The 5,257-nt window shown below is 48.0% G+C and overlaps 1 non-coding gene across 1 annotated transcript; it reads left to right on the top strand.

Annotated features, from left to right (window-relative positions):
- Window positions 1-513: 513 nt before the first annotated feature.
- trnaf-gaa (transfer RNA phenylalanine (anticodon GAA)) lies at window positions 514-586 on the top strand. Its single transcript has one exon. It is a non-coding gene; the product is annotated as a tRNA-Phe (tRNA).
- The last annotated feature ends 4,671 nt before the right edge of the window (window positions 587-5,257 follow it).

Here is a 5,257-nt window from a genome sequence, read left to right on the forward strand (position 1 = left end):
AGATAATATTAAGATATCATCAGCAGAACATTAATACAAGCTGTAAAACAAAAGCAAAATACTGCAGGTGCTGGAAATCTGAAGTAAAAACAGAAAATGCTGGAAATACTCAGCAGGTCAGGCAGCATCTGTGGAGAGAGTTCTGATGAAAGGTCATCGACCTGAAAGGATGTTTCTCTCTCCACAGATGCTGCCTGACCTGCTGAGTGTTTCCCGCATTTTCTGTTTTTATTATTAATATGACCTGAGCTCTGTCGAGCGTTTGTTGTTCGATTCACTGATAAAGCTGGGAATTGAGGGGAAGCTGGTTCATGGCGAACCCCAGCTCTGAATCCCCCCGGCAGAGAGTTCAAGGAATGTTTAATATAAATGAGATTCAACTACAGGATCAGAAAATCTCTCCTTGATGGTCGGTCTCATTCTCCCGAAGTGAGGAATGAGCGGGAGGGACAATTCCACCCGGGGTTAGATTTTATTCCAAGAGGCTGACCCAAAAGATCAGTTTGCAGTGGGGCCGAAATAGCTCAGTTGGGAGAGCGTTAGACTGAAGATCTAAAGGTCCCTGGTTCGATCCCGGGTTTCGGCAGTTTTGGGTTATTTTGTTTCTTCTTCTTTGGGCCGATTCTCGAACATTTATTCACACTGACATTTTTACCCGACACTGAACGGTTGGGGATGGAATAGAGAGACATCAAGGATGTCTGTATTTCGCTTTTATTTCTCTATTTCCTTCTGCCTTTCTCTCTGGTTTTTGTCTCTCTCGGTGCCCGATGAACATTTGATTTGATGCATTTGTCCTAAACTGATGCCTTTTCCACATCTCAGGGCGGTCAGACACGCTCTGTCTGTCTGTTACTGCTTGTGACCATTAACAGGAACAGGCCGCGAGTTAAACATTTATCAGCAAACCGCCAGAGAGATAACACAGCGGGAATAAAACACATTGCCTCACATTGTTAGACACCGAGTGACACAGCTTGTAATGTGTGTCAGTAAACAGACCCGGAAAACAGAGTCCGAGAAAGGAAAGAAATAGAGAGATAGAAAAGAGTCATAAAAAGAAAGAAAACCCTTTCTCCACCCCAACAACAACAACAACTTGCATTTATATCGCGCCTTTAACGGAGTAAAACGTCCCAAGGCGCTTCACAGGAGCGATTATCAAACAAAATGTGACACGGAGCCACATAAGGAGATATAGGGACAGGTGAGGTCGGTTTTAAGTGTCTTAAGGGAGGAGAGAGAGGTAGAGAGGCGGGGAGGTTTAGGGAGGGAAATCCAGAGCTTTGGGCCCAGTCGGTTGAAGGCACGGCCGCCAATGGTGGAGCGATGAAAATCGTGGATGCGCAAGAGGCCTGAATTGGAGGAGCTCAGAGATCTCGGAGGGTTGTAGGGGTGGAGGAGGTTTCAGAGATCGGGAGGGACGAGGTCATGGAGGGATTTGAACACGAAGATGAGAATTTAAAATTTGAGATGTTGGTGGACTGGGAGCCAATGTAGGTCAGCGAGCAGAGGGGTTCTCCTCCTGAACGGTGGTTTGAATATTTGGAGGGGGAGGTGATAAGTAGCTCGATTTGATATAATGATCCCACTTTTCAACTCAGTTGGAGATGGGGGCGGTAGTTTGCAAGGACCGAGGGGTCAAGGGTGAGTTTTTTGAGGAGGGTGTGATGACGCCAGATTTGAAGGGGAGGGGGACAGTACCTGAGGAGAGGGAACCGTTCACAATATTGGGCTTACATGCTGGCCAAGAAGGGAAGTTGGGGGGTCAGCAGTTTTGTATGAATCAGGTCGAAGGAGTAGGGGGTGGGTCTCATGGTCAAGATGAGCGCGGAGAGAAACTAGAGAAAGATGTGAGTTCAGGGCTGGGGCAGGGGGAACCTTAGGGGAAGTTTGGCTTGTGGGCTGGGGAAAGGGAGAGAAGCAGCAGAGGCAGCTGAACGGATGGTCTCAGTCTTAGTGACAAAGAAATCCATGAGCTCCTCGCACTTGTTGTTGGAGGTGAGGGTGGAGGGGGCAGAGGAGAGGGGTTTAAGAAGATGGTTTGTCGTGAAGAGAAGCCGGGGTTATCTTTACATTCCAGGATGATCCTGGAATAATGAGCAGATTTGGCAGAGAGTAGGACCTGATGGAGCTTTAAGTGTTCCCGCCAGATCTGGCGATGAATGGCTGAACCAGTTGTCCGCCATAAACGTTCAAGTCTGCGACCTTGGTCTTAAAGGATGGGAGATGAGGCTGCACATCACATCCCTTAAACATTGTTACCCGTTTCTGTCTGAAACTGGTGAGTGTGTAAATAGAAAGGAACAGAAAAAAAACATTTTAATCCATCAAACTTAATTCTGATCATTATTATCGCATAAAACCTGAACAGCCCATCCCTCAAACACTGATATAAAACCAGTCCCAGGACCCTGAGCCGCTGTGAAAATGCTGTGATCCCGACCTGATTCGAACTCGCAGCTTTCTGATCGGGAATCAGACGCTATCGGTTTTGGCACGAGTTAAAGCCGGGTCCGTAAGAGGGAGATCGGTACCGACCGCCGCCGTGACTCTCGGAGGGCGAGAGGCGGAAGCAGCAGCAGCCAGACCGCCTCAACAACAGCTCAGGATCCCCGCTCTCTAATCCAGCCGCTGCCGGCCGAGAGCTGCCGGTCCCGGCCTGAGCCGTGTCTGGGAGCCGCCTGCCGGTCTCTCATTACTGAACGGGACCGATCCAGGTGCAGCTCACACACAGGCCCAGGAATCCCACTCCGGACAGATTCACTTCTTTAAACCTTGTTTAGATTCAGTGAATTGGGATTTAATTCAATCCTCATCTGCCCTCCGCTCTGTCAGTTCAGGACTTTATTTAAACCGATACTTGGAGCTCTGTTTTACAGGGTGTCGGCTGTTTAAGTATTTCTCAGTCCCACTACTCCCATTAATAACACTTTTTGCTGCTAACTGCTGCTTGATACAAAGTGCCCAGGAATTGGAGAATTTCTCCCGGGGATCGGGGAACTGACTCGGATTCGGCTCAACCCTCAAATCCACAAAGTTTTTGTCACTGCTGCTGTACAGGATTAAAGGAAGGGACCGAACCAGAAGCGGTTTTAAATTATTACTGACAAATCAGGGTCAAAGGCAAAGGATACAGTCTGCTTATCTACAGGGCTGAGTCCCTGCCCGCTTCACTGTCTGTCTGTCTGTCTCCCGGTCGATCCGTCTGATTGAGTGTCTGTCTTATTCTCTGTTTATTTTTGTTTGCTGACGGGGACCGGACACGTTCTCTGACACCAGTGCTCCCGTCAGACACCTTCAATTTCGGCTTCTTGATTAACACTTTTTTCATGGTATTTAAGGAGGATTTGGGGCAAGTGGGAGCTGAAACTGAGAATCTCTCCCGGCTGTCGCTGGCTGAAGAGACGGGCGTTATTTTGTTTGAAAACTGACGCTCGGAACTTTCCCTTCGAGAAGTGCGACAGGAGATTGTGGTTGGTGGCAGTTGTCGGGGAAATCCAGAGGAGAGGGAGGAAAGCGTTCGTGCAAAACGGGCGTTAGAGCAAAGCAGGCGTTAGTGCAAAACGGGCGTTGGAGCAAAACGGGCGTTCGAGCAAAGCAGGCGTTAGTGCAAAACGGGCGTTGGAGCAAAACGGGCGTTCGAGCAAAGCAGGCGTTAGTGCAAAACGGGCGTTGGAGCAAAACGGGCGTTCGAGCTAAGCAGGCGTTAGTGCAAAACGGGCGTTAGAGCAAAGCAGGCGTTATTGCAAAACGGGCGTTAGAGCTAAGCAGGCGTTAGTGCAAAACGGGCGTTAGAGCTAAGCAGGCGGTAGCGCAAAACGGGCGTTAGAGCTAAGCAGGCGTTAGTGCAAAACGGGCGTTAGAGCTAAGCAGGCGTTAGTGCAAAACGGGCGTTAGAGCTAAGCAGGCGGTAGCGCAAAACGGGCGTTAGAGCTAAGCAGGCGGTAGCTCAAATCGAGCATTAGAACAAAACGGGCGTTAGAGCAATTGCAGCCATTTTACATTCTGCCATTTATTTTCTTGGGGTCATTTTAACTTTCGGCAATTGTATAAAACGGGCTCTATGGGAATGGCCGCCCGTTCTACACCCGCCTCACTTTCCTTTTCATTCACTTCAATAGAAAGGAGACTCGGGCGAGGTCTTGGATTTTCAATTTGCCCGGGTGTAAAACTGGCGTTACGGATCCGCCGCCCCTCCGAGAAATTGCCGGATTTTCATTCCCTCTGATCGAAATTGAAATGGGAAATTGAGCAGTTTCTATAATGAATAGTGGATCCAGAACGCCAGTTTTACGCAGGGGATTAAAACTGTTCATCTACCCGGACCTGTGATCATCAATGAATTTCCATAACGTACGATGAGCAAATTTAGGCGGTGACTTCAGATTGAATTGAATTGTGATGTTGGGAAGTCAGTTCCAGCTCCACGGCAGCCGTTTTCCTCTTTTGACTAATTTACCAATTAGAGTAAACGGATATTTAATCGCATTGAGCAGCTCCTCTCTGAACTTACTCTGGGTCACTGTGTAAATGGCCGTGTTCGTACAGGAACTCAGAAGCTGAAGCAGAATTCCCGCTTGTTGAAAGGTTGCAAAAGTGTAATAGAAAGATCTGTGGTTAAAAGTGGCTCTAATTCAAGTTACAACTCAGTTGCACCTTTCTCTCTCCCACTGTTGGTGTTTCTCCGTTTCACTCATTATTCTCAGTCACCCCTCTCTCTATCACTCTGCCGGCCCCTCTCTGTGTCACTCATTATTCTCAGTCACCCCTCTCTCTATCACTCTGCCGGCCCCTCTCTGTGTCACTCATTATTCTCAGTCACCCCTCTCTCCATCACTCTGCCGACCTCTCTCGCAGTGTCTCTCTGTGTCACTCATTATTCTCAGTCATCCCTCTCTACCTCCATCTCCTGCTGCCTCTCTCTGTATCACTCATTATTGTCGGTTATGACTCACTCTCTCCCTCTGTTGGTGTCTCTCTATATCACCCACTCGACTCAGTTGTGCATCTCCAAATCCCTCATCCACTGTCTCTCTGCGTCACTCGCTGCATCAAGTACACACATTCACCATCAGAAACATTAATAAAGCAGATTCTGTCTTAAATATTCTCTGGTAATTTGACGGATGAACCATTTACAGGAGAACATTGACGGGTATTTAGGACATCCTTATACGGTGTTTGCAGAAAGTAACCAAGACTTTATTGGACAGCTCAACACAAATTATTTTTCTTGAATATAAAAACTTCTCAA

This window comes from Heptranchias perlo, chromosome 35 (genome assembly GCF_035084215.1).
Source record: "Heptranchias perlo isolate sHepPer1 chromosome 35, sHepPer1.hap1, whole genome shotgun sequence".
NCBI lineage: Eukaryota > Metazoa > Chordata > Chondrichthyes > Hexanchiformes > Hexanchidae > Heptranchias > Heptranchias perlo.